The following is a 21232-nucleotide window of genomic DNA, read 5'->3' on the forward strand; positions in this document are numbered from 1 at the left end:
CTCGTCCTTACAGTACCTCAGAAAAATGCTTCCCAAGTGATTTAAAACTATAAGAGTCCTTTATAAAGTTTGCACAGCTGCCCAGTGCCTGACTGTCGGAGTCAGTACCGCCGCCTCCTCCCGTTGGGCCCTGAAACAGCTGAATAAATTCAGTCACCAAGAACTGAATGTAACTGTCGGTTATTAAGAATATCATTTTTACTGTAGTTCAAAGGTTGGCCGATGCTGTAAATCCCCTTATATTCCCAGCAAGACTGGGATGATGTCGGTTTTAACAGCTAAAGACAGCGATAACACGCACAGTTTATAACTGGTTTGAACTTGTGAATGCTTTTAGCAGCTCACCCCCCTACCGGCCCCCTGCATCATTTCCACTATTAAATCGTTTTTAAACTGTGGGGTTTAGAAACATGCTGTCTGCATACAGTCTGCGTCATTCTGAGTGCAAATGGTACAGGACCTACTTGTCACCTCAGTGACAGTACTTATTATCTGTCTGTGTCAAGGGTCAATAGAGCTTTGCGCATGGGCAGCTGCTTTACTGTATATGGAGTTAAACTAATCAGACACCAGGTGGAGCCGCAGACCTGTAAACCACAGTATAGAGCAAAGCACATTTATTCCAGTTAGGGCTTAATTATACATCAGATGAGTCTTTTGCTTGATGTTGTTGAATCTAGATCAGAATATGGGAATTAAATGGAAACTGCAATCTGCAAATGTTTAATCTGAGATTGCCACCCAGTGATTCTGCAAAGATTATTTTTGATTTATACCCAATTACATTCGAATACCTACATCGTTAGTGTGCAGTTGGTATACTACACACCCATTTCTTAAAGAAACAGAGCATTACAAATAGATATTTTAATTGGTAAATTACTTTTTGTCCACAAGCGTCCTGAATATTTGAATTTATTAACTGTTTATATTGGGAGTATCTGTAAATACGTTGTGGGGCGAAACTCAAATCTAGAGTCCACTCTAAGCGGAAACACAAAATAAATACACACAGAAATAGCGGCAGGTCTGGCGAAAGATCTGTGCAACCCCCTCTCTGCACTTTTTGATTATAGTTGATCTGTTAGACAATTGCGTTTCACATCTTATGTTCTAAATTTTAAATAAAGATTGTTTTAATAATTTGCGGTCCCTGTCATTTCATTTTTTTAAAAAAAGGAAAGAAATGTTTTGAATAATTACAAACAATTTAGATAGTGTACTTATATAACACATTATTATTATTATTATTATTATTATTATTATTATTATTATTATTATTATTATTATTATTATTATTATTATTCATTTGCAGTAATAGTATTTGTAACAAGGCTAATTTGAAAAAAAAATACAATTTGCAATTGTACAGTTTGCTTAGGCTATTTTAACTAAAAATAAAGGACTTGTGCAGCATACAATTATATAAACACAAATACACACACACACACACACACACACACACACACACACACACACACACACACACACACAAGGTGAGATGTGAGATAATATTGGTGATGAAGAAAATAGAGTTCTTTTGAAAACAAAAGGGTCTTTATTATTACACTAATAAACAGCAAATTTACTTATCTTACTCAAGGTGAAATCCTTCACATAACAAATGGGTCAGGAACCTCTATGTTGTGTCAAACACTGTCTAAACGAATAACCATTTTTCTCGTAGACTGCAAGATATGTATATATGTTTTTAAGATGAGTCCCCGCAATATGAACACGACACTGTATTGTCACTGTATAGTTTGTTTGTAATACCACCGCCTCTTCTGCCTTTGTGGTTTGGTGAGGGGAAAACTCGTCGTCCCGTCAGTGGTCGTTTTGACGTCACCGAGCACGTATTGTAATTTAGATGGCATGCGCGTTCATTCGGACCTAAGCCGACTCAGGGCACAACTGCAGCGTAAACGCTGAAAAATGATGAGAATCTCCGCGGTCAGTTGGACCTGAGTCGGCTTAGGTCCGAGGTGACAGTGTAAACACAGCATTTGTCAAACAGCTAAATCCATCAACGAAATTAATATTACCACTGAGGTTGGGCCCATCAGGTGGCAAAATATTGCATTAAAACAAATTGCTATATTCTTTAAAAAAAAAAAAAAAAAAATGTTGTTTTACCAAAAGTATTTTGCGTGGAGAAAACTAACTAACTAGGTTAAGGGTAACAGGGTTTCCTCTCGTTAAAAAAGCATACAATTTAAAAGCTCTTTTATGACTCTTATAAATGGCTCCCTTTGATTTTTTTCCCTTTCGCAATCTAAATGATCAAAAACAAAGTTTAAAGTTTTAATGGATGTACACAGAATGGTGCCAACTCGGTAACCACAGGATTGTAACCGTATTTAATCGCTCTTTCATAGGACGGGGTTTCTATATTACGGAGACGGACCGCCTGTGAATTCACCATCGCTCTCCTCTGCCTCTCCCCAGGTTTCTCACAATTATTTTCCTAAGAAACATTTTTTACAGCCAGCCTGTCTGCTAGCTTTAGCACCAGCGGCTGTGAAAAGGCAGGCTTGTTGTCGTTGTTTTATTGAAAGCGTAACCCTACTGCTGACGTCGCTTCCAGTCGGTTACCCTTCAGTGAAAGAGTTTTACGAGTCGCAGGGGTGCGCTGCTCCCTCTCGGGTCGGGCTGCACACCAGGGAAGATGGGGGTTTATAGTACTGAGGGGAACTTGGTTTCAGGAGACTAGGTGTCAGGCCACTGCATGGCACACCAGGGGAGGCTTGGGGTTTGATACAGCAAAGTTGCCTCAAACTGTGTTTCCCAGTCTCCTGGAAGCAGGTTATATACCACTGTTCCTGAAAAAGTGATTTAGCGTTCCATCAGCTTAATGAAGACGCAGGACTACAGCAAGCATTCCTTTACGCTGACCCATTCAGGACTTCAGGGATCAGTTTGTGTGATTCAGTGGCGTGCTGTACAGCACAGCAAAACCCTGCGAGACCGAGAGGCGCAATTAGACTATGCGTTAGTTGTATGATAGGAGGTGCGATGCTGAGAAGCTATGCAGTTTTCTACCAAGGCTGCTCATTAAATTCAGTATAAAATGTTCCCAAGCTGCTTTTCAAAGTTTCCTCTAACAGCTACAGTTACTCATTGAAACAGCCCAGTGGCACAGCCTTCTGACTGGGAGTAAAGTTCAGTTTATTTAACATGGTGCCTATGATTAAGTATGCTTAAGTTCGAGTCACTGTGCTGGTGCTGCTGTGTAGGGGTTGAGAGATCCCTCTTGAAAGAGATCCTATTTCAGACAGCATGTCTAAGGCATGCCCTGAAAAGTGAAAGGCGTTTTATATTGATGTCTGTATGTCCTGCAGTGTTTTCAAAGGGTACCTCTTACAAGCATCTGACATCTGGAAAAAATGGTTTAATTTCAACGATAATTGTTTTTTTTTTTAGGAATAAAAAAAAAAAAAGAAAAATGAAATTAATTTTGCACACCACTGCTTTATTGATTAAATAAACTCTGCCCTTTTGGTATTTTCTATTTTTTGTCTTCGTTTTTTTATGCTCTTGTCAGAGTTAGTGGTGCAGAAAGGAACATTTGAGTTTTAATGAACCAAAAACATTCCGAGCTGTCAAGGTAGGAACCTGAGCTGAATTTAGATTTCAGAGGGAAGATTTCTTCTCTTTGCTCCAGCAAGAGAAATGTAAAGGACATTCGAAAAGGCGAGAGTCAAAAAAGAAGAAATGGGTTGTGATAACATTAATGACAAACCACACTTTTGGATTGTACCTCTTAATTAAACTTGCATTTCTTTGTTATTTAACTGGCTATTTACCATCCAAGCCCATTGCCTCACCTATAAGTAGAGACAGTCCAAACCTGTGGATAATGGAATTCCTCATAAACCACAGAATTCACAGGCTCCCACAGAATTTGCATCCTTCCACAGGTTTGCCATATTCTGAAGCTACATCATCATTATAATTGTCATAAACAGACTGCTAAAGTGACCTGAACAAGACAAGGGTGTTTGCTTCTAGTTTTTTTTTAATTAACAGATGTTTTGCCTCCTTCAAAAAGCAGGAGTTATAAAGACTTGGGTTAAGGCTTTGAAAATGTGGCCCAATAAGAAATCTTTCAAAAGATTTTGTTGAGAAAAATGCTTGATATATTAAAGCGGAAGTACTTCACCCATAAATTGTTTGATATGATTATGTTTACTTGATTTACAAATACTAAACATGTAGGATTCTCTGCAGATATCTACATTTTTGGAATATTTTCCCACAGATTTGGACTGGCTCTACCTATAAGTATAAATTATAAAACAGTTTATTTAATATTATAGGCACCTATTTTTAGCAGTTGCATCTGACAATGATTCCAGTTGGATTTGTAGCTGGACTGGGGTGCAGAGGCCAACTATTTTTTACAAAAATCCACCCTCTTCTTCCTGAAAACCCACCCAATCAGGAGCATAAGACATCACAATGATCTCTGATGTTCCCCATTGTAACAAATAGCAACTACACTATTTGCAATTCTAACTTTTTTTGTGTTTTATGTGCTTAATTAAACATTCATCTGAAATACAAATCAATCAATCATTTCTGCTAAGAAATAAATAATAATAATAATAATAATACCTGTTACCAGACAGTGCCTTTTAGAAAGTGCTACATTTGTAGCTCAAATTAATATGCTACCTAGAATGGAATGTCTGTCCTATCCATAGATATTGATGAGTGTTATTGTTACAATGTTTAGCAACAGTGATGTAAACCCTAAAGGTTGTGTATCATATAGATTAGTATTTTGCTTAAAAATATTGGTAATACTTTAAAACTACAGCATTCAAAATATATCCACTTATAATACCTGCATAAATGCCCAAAATGTAGGCACTCACCGAAAGCCATTTTTTCACGCACAATAAAAAAATAAAAGCCCAATTGGGTGTGAATCTGCCCAACATGGCAACACTGCTGGGGTGTTTTCAATTCAACCTGTGTAGCTTCAATTTTTTCTTATTCTTACTGTGACTGGCTGCAAAGACAACAGGGCTAGCCAGAGACTGGATAATGTTTGTTGGGTTGTTTTTTCTTGTGTGCAATTTCCTAGTAACTGAAGTGATTGTATTCTGAGACGAGTAGTTCTTAGTGAATGGAAGCTGAAGTTTTAAGGGAGGCAGACAGGCTGTGCAGCAAAATCGCTATGAGTATTTTTACACATTCAATTTAAATTGAATGCATATTTTGGATTTTTTAATGCATAAAAATGGCAGGTATGCAGATTATCTGGACCACTGATTACGATTGCAAGGCTGTACTTTCTACACTGGCATGCTGGCTCCTATTATCACAATACTGCAGTTTGCAGGCCTGCTGTGCATAACCATTACCTGTGTTTTTATTTCCACACGCATTGAGAGAGGAGAAACAGGCACAGCTAGATAACTGGTTATCATTGTTAGGGGCTGGCCCCCACAAGTCCTTGCATCGCACTTGTATCCCCGAGTGAAATGAATGTGATGGTAGTATTATAAAAAGGTCTGCGGTGGTCGCTAATATTCATTCAGTCTCTTTTGTGTTGAATCCCTTGTGAATACCTGAGGGCTTGAGGAATTGAAAGCAGCTGTCTCAGTTTGTGCCTGTGTACCATTTTCCCAACAGCTCAGTGGTCAATATGGGGGGAGGAAGGGGTGGCTCTCAAAAGAACTTTCCCCAAATTCATGATTGTACCCAAGCAATTTAACTGCACTACTCTGTAACTGCCGTTCAGAGACTAGTCTATGCATTTAACCCGAAACTTAGCAGACAATCTTTTTAATGAGCAGTCTTTGTGTGTGTGTTACTGTGTGTATTATGATTGAGTGTTTAAAGTTGTGGGCGAACTATAGTGCTACTTGTGGTTAACTCATTAAATATGTTTCCTCACGTTGCTATGTTGAAGTTTCCACTTATACCTATTTACATTTTTAAGCAGCAATAATTCAGTAGATTAATAACAGTCATTTAACATGAGTCATGCCACAAGCGTAATTCCAGGAGGAAGACAGCAACTGCCTCATTGTTTTCAAGTAGTTAGGCAATTTGTTTCTTTGAAGGCACCACATTAAGAAAGTTCACGTCAATGAAAGACATGTACATCAAAATTAAATACAGTGGTTTCACTGGTGATGATACAATTATAAAGCAATTACCAGGATAATATATTAATATATTAAACTCCTTTTGATTAAATCTAATTTCACATAAAATAAAATAACAAGTTGCATAGATGACTCAGGAAGGCTAAAATGTTCCAATGCTGCTCAAAACCAAATCGATATGCTTAGTTTAAGGGCTCTATCCACAAGGTCTTCAATCTTGAATTGCATGATGTTTTTTCAAAGTTGATTTTTATGAAATAGAAAGTTGGATATTAATGAAATGCTCCTCGATTTTGCTAGGTAAAGAAGTTTTTTCTTTTCTTCAAGAGTTGCTGGTATCGAACGAGACAAGGTTGCTCTTCCGATTGAAATTCTTCCGATTTGTCTGAAAACATTCCATCGCTCAGATAGGGAAGTCAAAACAGATAAAACCATAAGTGTTCTGAGACCGAAAGACCAGACACCCCCCGCCCCCCCCCCCCCTCCCCCCGCAGGGGCTGGAGTTGCTAATGATGTGTTTTTAAAATAAATACCTGGAATGGTTTTCATCCGCAAACCGAAGGAGTCAGTCTGAGCTTTTCTTTTTGCAGTGTATGTAACCGACTGCTCTTTGGCTGATTAAGTCGAAAGAAAACAGTTCCTGCAGGAGACCAAACGAGCAGAATAAGGCCCCAGGGTGATGCTATGCAAATGCAGCTCTGCAGTGTGTCAGCTGGGACAGAGCACAGGACGGCTAAGATTGGAAGGCCCCAAGATCCATTAAGTCATGTGATTGCAGAGACCAGAGGGGCCTGTTCTCAAAACCTTTTGCACCCACTCTTTATTTTAAATAATTAAATATAGTTTGATTCCCAATAAACTGTTTTAGACTGTTTGTGGCTTGACCAGTTTTGTGAGCATCAGCCTTGTTCCTAACATACCCTTGCATTAGTGAAATTAAAAGAAAATAAAAACTGAGTTAACATTCAATAAGCCCTTGACTGGAACCATGTCTACATTACCTGCCCTCTTGAGCGTCTGATGTATAACAGCAAAATCAAAGACTGTTGTATTGAGTGTACCCCTCAGAATTGCTAAATACCCATCTTTTAGAAACGCTGTCTGCTGTTGCCTTGACTAAACACTTCATTTACCCACTGGTTATAAATAAGTATCTGTTCTGCTCATTGAAAGAAAGCCAACATGTACAGTATATATTATTATTATTATTATTTATTTATTTATTTCTTAGTAGACACCCTTATCCAGGTTGACTTACAATCGTAGGCAAATACATTTCAAGTGTTACAGTACAAGTAATAATACAATAAGAGCAAGATAAATACAATGACTTTGGTATAGAAATGCTGATGACTCCAGTCTTCTAACAACTACCTCAACTGTTTCAAAATCAGCGATGTTCAGATTTGAAAAATATTTCGCACTGGTTACTGATGTGTAGGCTCAAACTGAACACTGACTAGACCAAATGGCTCATGTTCTCAAGCCATCAGCTTTTTGCCTGGTTTTTAAAATGATCACATACTAAGCTTTAAAATACCTTGATGAATTCAAATTCAATCTCCTCAAGGCCTCTGGAAAATTGACTGCTGTATGAAACATTTTAATTAGGTCTAAACTCCGAAGATAAATTGACGGTTTTAGGTGTGACTTCTTTTCCTGGACCAGAGTGATAAAGTGTTGGCTGTAGATTTGCAAACTCGGCCAATAAACTTTAGAATTGACTGGCCACGTTTACATCCAGTGGCTCTGGCAATAACATGCATGGAAAAGTGGAAATATTTTTTTTTTTCATTTGGTTGTTTCAAATTAGTGCTATCTGAACATCTGCAAATACTGTACAAGGTATAGAAAGCCTGCTGAGTTATCAGTGTATGAGCTGAAGACAATCACACTCTCTATAAACACAGAACAGTGATCTGGTTACAGATGTAAACTGGTAGTCATGATAACAATCAGTAATAAAGTCTCAAGCTGTGTCTTTCTACCCACAGCTTGTTACTGCTATTAAAGCCTGGAAGAGCAAATGCCATCGCACTAAGTGGATTCCCTTGTATGGCTTTCAATACGACCTCCTGAGCAAAAGCCTTGACAGTCAGAGGATCATTGCGCCATAGGCTTTAGAGTTGATGAAACCAAGCCAGCCATGCCATTATCTCATATCAACTGCAGGGACCAGCAATACCTTTAACAGGAGTGCTTCAGGAGTTCAATAAGGAGTGCCTCCCACACACATGAGCTCCTTCTACCTGGTACTTACGTCAACAATTCAGAGCTGGATGGAGGTGTTGGTTGAATCAAACAATTTAGAACAGGGTTGGAACAAAGACCAGGAGTGGAAGGGCCAGATTTAGCCAGCCCTGCTCTAGAACCTGGAAACTGTGCCCAGCCCTAGGCTAGGCACTGATGATCATAACATGTCTCTGATACCCTAGCCACGCTACCTAAATAATGCATGAAACGACATGATTTCCATTAACTTCATTCACGGTTTGGAAAAATGATTTTGGTAGAATGGATCGGGTATTAGGGTGTATCATTCCTTTTCTAGTATCATGTGTTAACTGAAGGTACCGGTGCATAGTGGTCATTTTGTATCTTCCCTTGATTACCCTTCTCGGCAAGCTGTCAACCAGTGTGATAACAAAATGTAGCTGGAAATACGCTTAGCAAGAACAGCAGCTTCTGTGACCTCACAGTGCCAAGAGTTTTGGCAAGCACAACAAAGGGATTCTAAACCCACATGTAAGGCAATGTTCATGTACCACAGGCTGCTTTCATATATACCAGATTACCACTGAAGACATCCCACTGCCTGGAGGGGCTGGAGATCCGGTCCGCTCTAGGTTTGAGACTGTCAGTGTCGCTCGCTTTCTCTCTATTCACCTCAAACATGTACATGTACAAACTTTTTAAATGTGAATATATATATATATATATATATATATATATATATATATATATATATATATATATATATATAGTTCCTATAAGGATAGTGCCTTCCTATAAGAAAATGAACATTGTAGTCCCAAAATCTGGTTGAATCGAGGATCAAAAAGGCTCCCGTGCAAGTTTCCTACTTCTAAAAAGTTTCTGCTACTAGTGCTTCTAAAAAGTTTCTACCTAAAAAGCTACTTTTTAGAAGCACTTACCCTGCAGCCTGCCCAGACATGTTCTATGTAGACTAGCCAGAAACTTCTGAACAGTATAATATTACAAAAGGCTTCGAAACCTGCTTCCAACAATAGATAAGAAGCTGCTTAGTTATATATATATATATATATATATATATATATATATATATATATATATATATATATATATAAAAATAAATGTTGGTTGTAATTTGACCCTGGAATGGGTTCCAACTCCACAACGTCTTTGATGCTTCATGCATGCAAAGTCCATGAAGCATAGGGCTAGGAACCCCCCACCCCTAAAATATAGTGATGATATCATCACCCCCTACTTCACATGACTGTCACCCTATAATTATCCGGGCTCAGAACAATGGACTCGTTGTGAAGATGTAGTTTGCATTGGAAAGGCTGATGAAGGGGTTTTCTGACTATTTTTGGCAGTATCTATTCCTACAGTACATGACTTTCACCATGGAGCCAAACTAAAAAGAAAAGAAATGCTATATTCATTATATGGATTTTTCATCATGAGGTGTGTTTGCACTACAGGAGGTGACACTGTAACCATATCTAGCGATCTATAGTAATAATAGTCTACTGCACTATCATTTTTATGTTCTTGCTAAGTTATCCTGTTATTCCTTATTCGTAGAATAAAAGTGGTTAAGTTCTCACAGAAAAAAAACCTTGTTTGAGTAACTTATGAAGGGTAAAAAAGTGTCTCTAATCACACTGTAATTGCACATGTGGGTACAGTAATTACATTGTAAATACAAAACCACATGTTCAAATACACTGTAATTAACAAAACTCTAGCAATCTGGCCAACATTTTTATTTAGTAATTAACCATGATGCCTTCCAGTCTGGATTCATTTCGAAACAGGCTATGTATGATTGGAAGTATTTCACTGCCATACTGTCTGCAATCTGTGGCTGGACTCTCTATATTGCCTTCCAGTCTGGATTCATTTCCAGCCTGCCCATCGTTACAATGCTCCCGGTTTAAGTTTTCAAGGTAGGCCGCAAGGTTCCATTCTGTTCTCCTCTGTTTTCATCAACAGTACACCTTGACAGAAGAGGTCTGCTGCCCTCGCCCCTCGCCGGAAGACTCACGTCATTGGGATGTCTTCATTGCAAATCACAAGAATGCGATGTGTAAGGAAACCCAGACCATGCCGACTCCTTGACTTTCACTTTTGTTCTTTCTCGTCTGTCTGTGAAATAACCCCAGAGCTCCATGCTTGGAAATAGACCACCCCAGGGAGGTTCTGCTCATCACTGTGTGTCTTCCCTACCCTGAAGAAACCTTAAACAGCAGAACCATCAGCAGACCACAGCATTACCAGGAACACAGGGAATTTGGAGCAAATACTGCATGGTGGGGTACAAATGTGGCAGTGGTGTAGTCATAAATCTGTAGGTACCAGAAAGCCACTAAAATATAGATTTTCTTAAACAGGAATTACTGTAATATAAACATAGACAGGTTAGAAATAAAATGTTACCCTAGTGCCTGGAATCTTTTAACAAAAGAAAATTACCCACATACACACACGAGGGAACTATTTTGAACTTCTCTGTACTATCTACTGGCCTTAGCTCAGACAGGGTGGAATTCCCTATATGGGTTTGAGGTGTGGAATGTGAAACTAAGTGGGAAAGTCATGGGGGGGGTGGGGGGTGTCTAGGACTTCATACAGTAAAGTCATCTACTGCACACTGATGCATATAATGAAGTATAACCAATGTTTTTAATTAAAAAATGTGCTCACTAATTACCTCTTCAGTTATCAAGTTGACAGCACGATGTTAAATTGTGTATTACAATAGTAATTATAAACGTTTATTAGGGTGACCTTTGCACAGCAATTTCGCAGTTTTCCAATGCTAATACTATGCATGGTTAAGCGTGTTTTTTTTAACATGGTTTTCTACTCTGCTTTAAACAATATCCTATACTTTTACCACAGTATACGAAAGGTGAGTTTTATAAGATAATGTTTTTGTGTAGCTTTAAAAATAACTAAAAATTGATGGCATTTTTGCTTTCTGTGTAAAATCCTAATTTGCAGCCTTGCATAGCTAGGATTGTGTTCACCTCTAGCTAGTTTAATTTCAACTCTATCTAAATGCAATTTTCATCTGATGTGAATTAGCCCAGTGGACTGCTGTGTCAGACCAGCACGTCTTACTGCAGAATTAAACTTCAATCAAACCTTTTCCTCACACAGAGCAAAAAAGCTGCTATGATTGGAAAGCTGACACAGTATCTGCTCGGAAACATCATTTATGAAACATCATTTATGAAAGAGTTTGCAGATCTAAAAGTTTTGGTTGTGCTCAATTAATCTGCAGCTCACATGACAAATCCAGCATACGATTCAGCAAAACTTGGCATTTCAGATGGTTCTTCAAACCGTTTTACTGTCTGTGAATATTACATTAATAGATATTAAGTTACAAATGTAGCTCCAAAAGGGAGATTAAGAAGGAGTTAAAAACAATTCATTTATACAGCTTGTATGTAAACCAGAATTTTCTGACTGTTTGACTCGGCTTCACCCTGCTGTAGCAACTCATTTGACATTCCTCGCTTAATTAAAAAGAAGAAATGTCTTCCTAACCTTTTCACCAGCTCCTGCAATATCCTTCTCAGCGCAGTTTCATTATTCACAGAAACAAGTTTAATTTCCTGAAAGCCGACTCCCTCGCCATACAAAGCATTGTGACTTCTCAGTGTGCAGTTCCAGCTGGGTTCTTAAAGCTGCAGCACGCTATTCTGTAGGCGTACATCAAAAGTGAAGGATAACACTTTATATTAAGTGTCTCTAATTACTGTGTATTTAAATAGTAGTTACTTAGTAAATACATGTGTACTTACACATAATTACAATGTTGTTATGCATTACAGTACTCAATATGTAAATCTTTTTGCATGATATAACCCTTTCCCTAATCCTAACCTTAACCATTTTCTGATACAATTGTGTTCTTACGTATAACATGCAAAAAGATTTATATATTTAGTACATTGTAACTAAGTAAATAGTGTGTAAATACATAGTAATTAGAGACACTTAATGTAAAGTGTTACCAAGTGATGAAGTAGCCCATAGTAGGCCTGACCGCAGCCTCATTTTAATGAAAAAAAAGTCCACTGTGAGGGGGCTCCCGAGTGGCGCATCCGGTAAAGGCACTCTACATGGAGTGCAGGATGCGCCCTATAACCTGGAGGTCACTAGTTCGGGTCCAGGCTATTCCACTGCCGACCGTGGACGGAAGTTCCCAGGGGTGGCGCACAATTGACCTAGCAGCGCCTGGGTGGGGAGGGTCTAGGTCAGCCAGGGTGTCCTCGGCTCACCGCGCACCAGCGACCCCTGTAGACTGGCCGGGCACCTGCGGGCCTGCCTGTAAACTATCCAGAGTTGCGTGGTCCTCCGACGCTGTAGCTCCAAGGTGGTTGCATGGCGGGCCTGCAGAGTTAAAAGAAGCAGTCGGCTGATAGCACACGCTTCGGAGGACATTTTTAAAAACACTGCAAGCTCAGACGTTTATTTTAATATTCAATTTCAATTTATTTTATTTATATAGCACCTTTCATACCACAGTATCTCAAAGAGCTTTGCATGTCAGTCAAAACAGAAAGAAGTGTACACTATCAAGAAGTAGTAAAAATGACAAAGTAACAATACATAATAATAATAATAATAATAATAATAATAATAATAATAATAATAATAATAATAATAATAATACAAAAACAATTGAAGAAAACAGGAAAAGAATAACAATGAAAAACACACAAAATTACAAAAATAAGCAAACAATGATTAGAATTTTACTCTTTCTGCAACACCGATGTGTAACTTCCTTGTCACAAAACACTGCTGTGCATTCTTTTTGCATGACATAACCCAGGCACTGCATCATGATGTCATGTTCACAGACTAGCTTAATTTGTATCTGGAGAGGAAAACAGGCTTGACCCACCAGCAAGATATTCTGTGTAATTTGCCTCAGATGTGAATTGAGATCATCTGCAGCACTCTGGTGAAGCCTCTCGATTCGCTATTCTTGATGAATCACGTCTACAGAGAATTAAAGAAACGACGGTGTAATTAAACCCTCACCTCCCCGGTAGAGATGCTCAAGCAGATGACAGTGCGTTTCAGTCTGTAGCCAGGAGAGGATTGTCAAACTTGATAAGACTGAAGGCAAGGAGGGTAGGGTGTCCATCTCTGTTGGGATTTCAAGCATGGACCTTTTGTGGAGGGCAAATAAAAAAGTTCAGTACAAATCTTAAATCACCTGCTACTTCACTTTAGTGCCTCCTCACATAAAAGGTATATGGCATTCAGAAGCAAGAATGACTTTGAATTCTGAAAGGGTAAAATTGGCCCCCTGTTTCAAAAGAGCTTATAAAAAATGTAATTCTGCTCCAGCTGTGCTAAAGTTTTCGACAAAACCGACATTGTATCTCTATAAACCGCAGCCCGTGTTGTAAAGCTGATTACACCAGGCCCCCGGGGATCACTTTAAACCATTTCTGTAATTGAAATAACAGGAAAGGGAGAGAGAGAAAGAGAAAGGCTTTTAAATCAAAATGTTTCCATTCAATTTAAAGGGACATCATTTTTGAGTCATGCATGATCTCACGATCGCAGAATATGAAACTGTTTTTTGTGCTTGTAATGCTGGAGATGAAAGTGGTTATAAGCATAAAGAAATAGACCCCCTTTAATATATATATATAGGCTCCTGAAAGAATGTCTGAATGGCATCTGAGATATTGCCCGCTTTCACAACAGGAGCTCTAGGAGGGGCATTGCCTTTGGAAGTGGAATAACAGCTTGAGCGCTTACTTTAACCTACTGAATATCTGCAAACTCATTGTATATAAATGTGTGGCAGAACAGGGCCTGTGAGAGATCAATTCAAATAAAGGATTATTAGTATTGGAGATATATGCATTACACCAGCACTTTGAACCAATTTCTGCTGAGAAGGGACTTTGCTGTTATTGTTTTACTGTCTACCCAGCAAAAAAATAAACTGCAACAGCGAATGTGAAAATTAGATTTTAAAAATGCAAAATGAGCTGCGGTATGTATGTGTGCTTGGGGTGGTGTAACCTCTGCACCCAGCCCTCCGTCACAGTGTCAGATAAAAAGGGTTTAATCTGCTTACATGGCAGAGAAGACAAACAACATGCACATACACTGACAAAATAAACGACGCTGTCAGGGAATTGAGGTTTCACATTAACGAATGGATTTATTTAATACCTGCCGATAAATGCTTCTTAAAGGCAATTACAAGTATGAGCATCAGCACACCCCTAATATACTGTATATATTATAATGTTGTTAATCTGTCACTAGAAACATATTGTTTGCGTACATAATCAGTCCAAAGAAAATATCAAAAATGAGAATAATTTTCTGTGTTCATGACCCCCAAGTTAGGAAAACTCTAACCTGTAACATTCATGCTAAGTGGAAACCCCTGCAGGGGTCAAATAGACTTGAAACATAATATGTAGCTCGAGGAGTCCAATATGAGCCCTGCTTGGCAGATTCTTTGAGTATGGGAGAGATAAGGAGACCAGGAAAACATATGTACACATACAAAGTAATTGTAGGATACAGAACTCTGTTTTAATATCAGTAAATAGCCCTATGAACACACTTCATTGGGTTAATTATTAGCATCTTATTTTGGAAGTCTGCTTCTGAGATCCTTCCCTGGAAATAATTGAATCACGCAATCACACTTTTCACCTAATGAGACATATTAGCAACGCACTATCACAGCAAACGAAGTGCAGCTGTATCAGAGAAGCTGGACGAACCTTCTCAGCTCCGTGTGAGCGTTTGGTACAGGAAAACACAATCATTTTACTTCCATTAAACTTTCCAACTATTTGCATTTGTCCACCTATTTTGTTGTTAGACAAGCCAAAAGACTGGACCAGACATTTCTCACTGATACAAGCCAGTACAATTTGATTTGGGTATGCAAGACTTTTCCTGATTCGATTTTGCCTCGTCTGAAGCCTTGAGCCCCAGCCTTTGCTTTTAGAAAAGGATGTCCTTTAACACAGACACTTTCAAAGGAGGACCACAAGGTCACAGTTCAGCCTGGGGAAGATCTAACAGTGACAGCGAGAGACCAGGCAGATGCTTTTCTAAGCTTTACAGTGTGTAATCAGAACCACATATCCTTCCATTTCTGGTGTCAAGACCCATCCCAACACCCCATCCATGACCTCAGGATATGTCTCAAATCACACGTCTTCTGGACCTGCTAACAGGCTGGAATGGTTTCCAATTAGGACGCCTAATGGTTAGAAACCACATTTGTATTAAAACTTTTATCATGCTAAAAGCCCATCTAAATGTTTACAAATGGTAATTTCAGAGTTTACTATTGTTTGGACTTTTACTGCAGTTTACTATGTTTTACCACACTTTTCCATGCTTGCTTTACCCTGCTGTATATAATAGCCATGTTAAAAATAAATTGAACATGCACTGTATTCGTAAGATAGAATATGGCTTTAAAACATGGTAATCTCCAGCGTAATACTCCTAATCTGGCGACAAAATATAACGGACTGGCTTTATCTTTGCATCTCCTTTCATAACAGGATTTTCTGGTCCATGCAATTGGTTAGCTACAACTTTTTCCCTTAGTTTGATCCTTTAGGCTTTTCTGATCTAGCCACCCTCAAACCCTAACCCTATACAACTTCAAGTTCCCTGAATTGGGATTGAGGCTCCTGATGTTACCCTTGTCACCCTGTTGTTACTAGTCCTTTTACTCATTAGCAGGAAGGCTGCGTTCCCTTGGAAACCTGTAAATACTGGCTGCAACAGACCTTGTTTAAAACAAATCCACTTGAGTGTAATAAGGTCATTTCTGTTTTTGTTCTTGCAGTGGTCTGTTTGGGTGACGCACGGTTTGCATTACTCCATATCCTTGGTGATATCTTGTATTTCCTCCTTAATACCATAGAAGTATTGTTGAACAAATAGCCATCTGGAGCTACGATTACTCATTTATGTAATTCTGTTTCCTGTTGATAAGTCTTTAGCCAAATGATTGATGTTGTCCGAAAGGTTGATGTTGACACCTGCTTTGCATTCCAGGCCTGAACAATTCCCTTTGCGAGTAACCACTGTGAGAACCAGTTTGGTAACCTATTCATATTTGGACTTACCAATTCCACATTGCAGTTGAACTATTTTGACCAGATTCGGTGTTACAGATGTAGACCCTTTCTGTGTGCATCTTACTCTGTAAGTCATTGAATAAAATGTATGCCGACATATAATTCTGTGGTATATACAAAAAAGGTTATTAGGGCATAGTTTTGGAAATTCACCGATAAAAACTTTTCTTTTGCTGTTGTTGTTGTTGTTGTTGTTGTTGTTGTTGTTGTTGTTGTTGTTGTTTTAATTTACCTGAAGGTTTTTGTTTGGGTTCTTAAAATGCATTTACTTCTAATTTTATCTTCAGCCAGAGATCCTCTTGAGTCATAAAAAAAATTCTGTCTGGTACACATTTACAATCCTTGCAGCTGTCATGGTTACAAAACATAAACAGCTCTTCTGAAAGAACGGATGAGTTCAGGAAGTGAACAGGAAAGGTCAGGTGACCTGCTGCGTTTTCCATCCTGTATCTTTAAACCGCAGCTTTGTGGGCAGGAAGCATTCCAGATAGGATTTTATTATTTTATTTTCTTAAGAGATAACTTCATATGGAATCTTATCAATTGAAGATAAAGGTTACCATGTGCTGTCAGGGTCCTGAGAGGTTTGGCTTTCTAGATGACCTGGATCTAGTAATCCCGTTCTACCTTCTTCCTCAGAGTTATCCTGTCCGGCTGTACTTCCAGGTACAGGAGACCCTCAAAGTTATGACCCACACACTTAGGAAATGGACACACTGCCACAACTGTAAAAGACAAGGATCAGACACTGAGAACTTTACAAGTTAAACACAGCTCTCCTGGCTTTTTCTTTGATGTTCCTCACGTGTAACCTTTTATTAAGTTCACAATAAATCACTAAATGTTAAAATTTCAGATCTACAGACATTTCAGAACTTATAAAAGTTCACCTTAGAGGGGGCTCCCGAGTGGCGCATCCTGTAAAGGCACTCTGAGTGGAGTGCAGGATGCACCCTATAGCCTTGAGGTCGCCAGTTCGAGTCCAGGCTATTCTACTGCCGACCGTGGATGGGAGCTCCCGGGGGCAGCGCACAACTGGCTGAGCGCCGCCCAGGGAGGGGAGGGCTTAGGTTGGCCAGGTGTCCTCGGCTCACCGTGCACCAGTGACCCCTGTAGTCTGGCTGGGCGCCTGCGGGCTTGCCTGTAAGCTGCCCAAAGCTGCGTTGTCCTCCGACGCTGTAGCTCTGGGTTGGCTGCATAGCAGACCTGCAGAGTGAAAAGAAGCGGTCGGCTGACAGCACACGCTTCGGAGCACAGAGGTTTGAGAATACTATGGTAAATGCATATTATAATAACTATGGGAAAACTACAAAATTAGTGTCAATTTACTATGGTAAACTTTTATATTATTAAGGTCTGTTTATATCATTGAACTAGTATATACAGTTCCATTATGATTAAGTCAAATGGTGCTGAATCGTTTCCCAGTATCCCACAATGTTTAAAATCCCAAAGCACATGTTCACCTAGCTAAGGAGTGATTTCCAAATTCAGCTCCAGAATAAATAAACTCAGAGCAAACCATCCTTTCGATCACTTATATTTGAGCTCAACATAACTCACAGGCCCTGTGCCCTGCCAGCAAACATATTGAACCGATATAAGTACTATATTTTTCATTACTCCAACAATACAAAATACCCAAGGTTTGATCTGAGAAAAAGGTTGGGGTTGACGGATTTTGTTTCATTAGGCATCGTTGCAGCCTCTGATTGGGTCGGGCTTCAATCAGGGCCAATTCGTCTTGTCTTTGTAGTCTATTAAATAAAGGATTAATAACCTACAGTTTACCAATGTATCTTTCTTATGAAAATCTGTAGGATGGCGGATTGACTGCTGCTTGGATTTATGACCGGGTCTTGCTGTTGTGTCACTATTTACCAATAAACCTGGTCATTGGGGGGCTCCCGAGTGGCGCATCCAGTAAAAGCACTCGCTAGAGTGCAGGATGCGCTCTATAGCCTGGACGTCGCCAGTTCGAGTCCAGGCTATTCTACAGCCGACCGTGGACGGGAGCTCCCAGGGGGCGGCGCTCAATTGGCTGAGCGTCGTCCGGGGGGAGGGAGGGCTAGGTTGGCCAGGGTGTCCTCGGCTCACCGCGCACCAGCGACCCCTGTAGTCTGGCCTGTAAGCTGCCCAGAGCTGCGTTGTCCTCCGACGCTGTAGCTCTGAGGCGGCTGCACGGTGAGTCTGCAGAGTGTAAAGAAGCGGGCGGCTGACGGCACACACTTCGGAGGACAGCGTGTGTTCATCTTCGCCCCTCCCGAGTCAGCGCAGGGGTGGTAGCAGTGAGCTGAACCTAAAAATAATTGGGCATTTCAAATTGGGGAGAAAATAATAAAAAACTGATTGGCAACGACGAAATTAAAAAAAAAAAAAAAAAAAAAAACCTGTTCATTGGTCAATGTTGTATCTCTCAGGCAGTGAGACTGGCCTTCTCCATTCATCAATAGCCTATTATTTTAAAAGCAGATAGCTATTCAGTATCCTTCATAGCTCACACGAAATCCGAGGAACGAAACTTGGCAAAACAAAGACAGAAACATCAGTCACTCCACCTAATGTCATTTAAATGATCTATACAGCTATATAAGGCAGGTGTTGAGATGGGAATAATGGATCATTTTTTATATATTTCTTAGCAGATGCCCTTATCTGTATTGTAAGTTATTTTTAGTCAAAATGGAAAAGGGGTTATGGAATTCCAGTCGTCTAATTCAATGTTGATCAAAAAGGCCAGCAAGTACAATATTCTCAGTCATGTAAATTAATCTATTGCATCACTGCTATCATAACGAATATGATCAGAGTGGAACAAAAAAAAAGGAAAATATGACAATAAATATTATTTAATTTCCAGTGCATGAAGTAATCTCAAAATCTGAACAGAGCTTCCCTGTGCGAGGCAGAATGTAACAGAAAAAAAATGTAATATGTGTAATAAGAGTTTTTCCTACTATTAATCAAAGTGAAAAGCAAGACAGAAATAAGATCTTCGTTACTGAAATCAAGTTTCGAGCATAAATGTCATCCAGTAAAAATGCTATGTTTACTAACGAAATGTTTTTTGTCTTCAGTAGTCAGCAAAACTGACACTTCACCCCTCTAAATCAATAGCCAGAAAAAAAAAATGGTCACATTAGAACAGGTATTAATGTAACTGCAAAAACACTCAAGAGGTTATGAAAACCGTCATTAGCCATGTTTATGAAATCTTTAGAGGCAAAACAGCTGACAGAAAGGGCATACATTTCAACAAACAATTCCTTTAATTATTGTATGATGTGTTTTTACACTGAAATTCAAAAGGGTAAAGAAAATGGACCATAGTTTTGGCTGCAGCAGAAAATGAATGCCCTTATATAAGGGAAACACTGGGTTAATCTGGACTAATAGTTCATTTGGTTTTACTATAATCGTCTTCATTTTTTAAATAAAGATTCAAAAGAGAAGTTGACTCAGGGTACTGAAATTTGGTGCGTTGCAATATAGAACACATTGGGAAACCAAAAAACAGTTACAGGCATTTGGACGAGTGTCATGGTCACATAACACTTGAATGACTCTCCCTGTATGGTACCCACATCTACTGGAGACTGGAGGAATAGGTTTTGGGGCTCAGGGTTTATCTTCCTTGAAGAGGAAGACTGGAATATAACTCAGTTCTGTCTGAAGCAAGGGGTGGTTATTGGTGTGTCTTGCTTTCATCAGATAAACTGCATCATAAACTACTACCGGGATGGATGCAATATAAATGTTTTCACAAGGCCCTTGTTGTTTTATCATCATTTTTCAAATGTCACTTACTGTATTTGCTTAGCTGCAAACCGTTAACACAAATGACTCCTTCAGCTGCGATTTCCAAAACCTGAATAAAGTTCATCCCAGTAATAATAATAATAATAATAATAATAATAATAATAATAATAATAATAATAATAATAATAATAATAATGCATTAAAAATAAAATAGAGAGAACTAATTACATATGGCACACACACACACTAGGAAAAACATCAGTGTGTTTAACCCTTTAAAGATCAAGGCTTGTTGGTTTGTCCCTGGCATTAAAAATCCATTCCAGACTAATGAAAAAAAGTTTTTTTTCTTAAGTTTGACCCTCTCTACCCCTCTCTCACTCAACCCTCCATCTCCAAACAGAAGGAGTTTCTATAACGACTTCATTGATTCTTTCAAAAGTCAGGTCTCTTCCGGAAAGCATACTTGTCATTGGTCCTTGGTGGGAGGGAGGTGGTAATTACATCCTTCTGTGTTTAGATAAAAGTGAATATCATTGACTGACTGTGACCTTACAACACAATCATGCTCATTTAAGATGAAGATAGGCACTTCATCACACTGATTATTGTATAGTAAACTGTGCACATAAAAATGTTGCCAGCCTACCATTTCCATGTCTCCTTGAGTCTGGAAAGTCATTGCCCTGTAGCCATAATGAACAGAACAGATAGCTCAGACCTTCTGATCTAGAAACACTTTTTTAATACGTTTGAGAATCTCTGTGGTAAGGCAGCGAAGCTACATTTGAAGAATAACTGACAGCTATTTAGAAAAAGAAAAGCATTGTTTTGTGGATGGAAGTGGTCATGGGCAAGACACTTTTCAGGAGGATGCTTTCAATGTCACAGAACATGATGTGAACACTGATGGTTAAGTGAAAATGGCTAGCAATAGGCATACCCTAAACAAGACCATTAAACACCTTTATG

Source organism: Acipenser ruthenus, chromosome 13, assembly GCF_902713425.1.
Source record: "Acipenser ruthenus chromosome 13, fAciRut3.2 maternal haplotype, whole genome shotgun sequence".
Lineage (NCBI taxonomy): Eukaryota > Metazoa > Chordata > Actinopteri > Acipenseriformes > Acipenseridae > Acipenser > Acipenser ruthenus.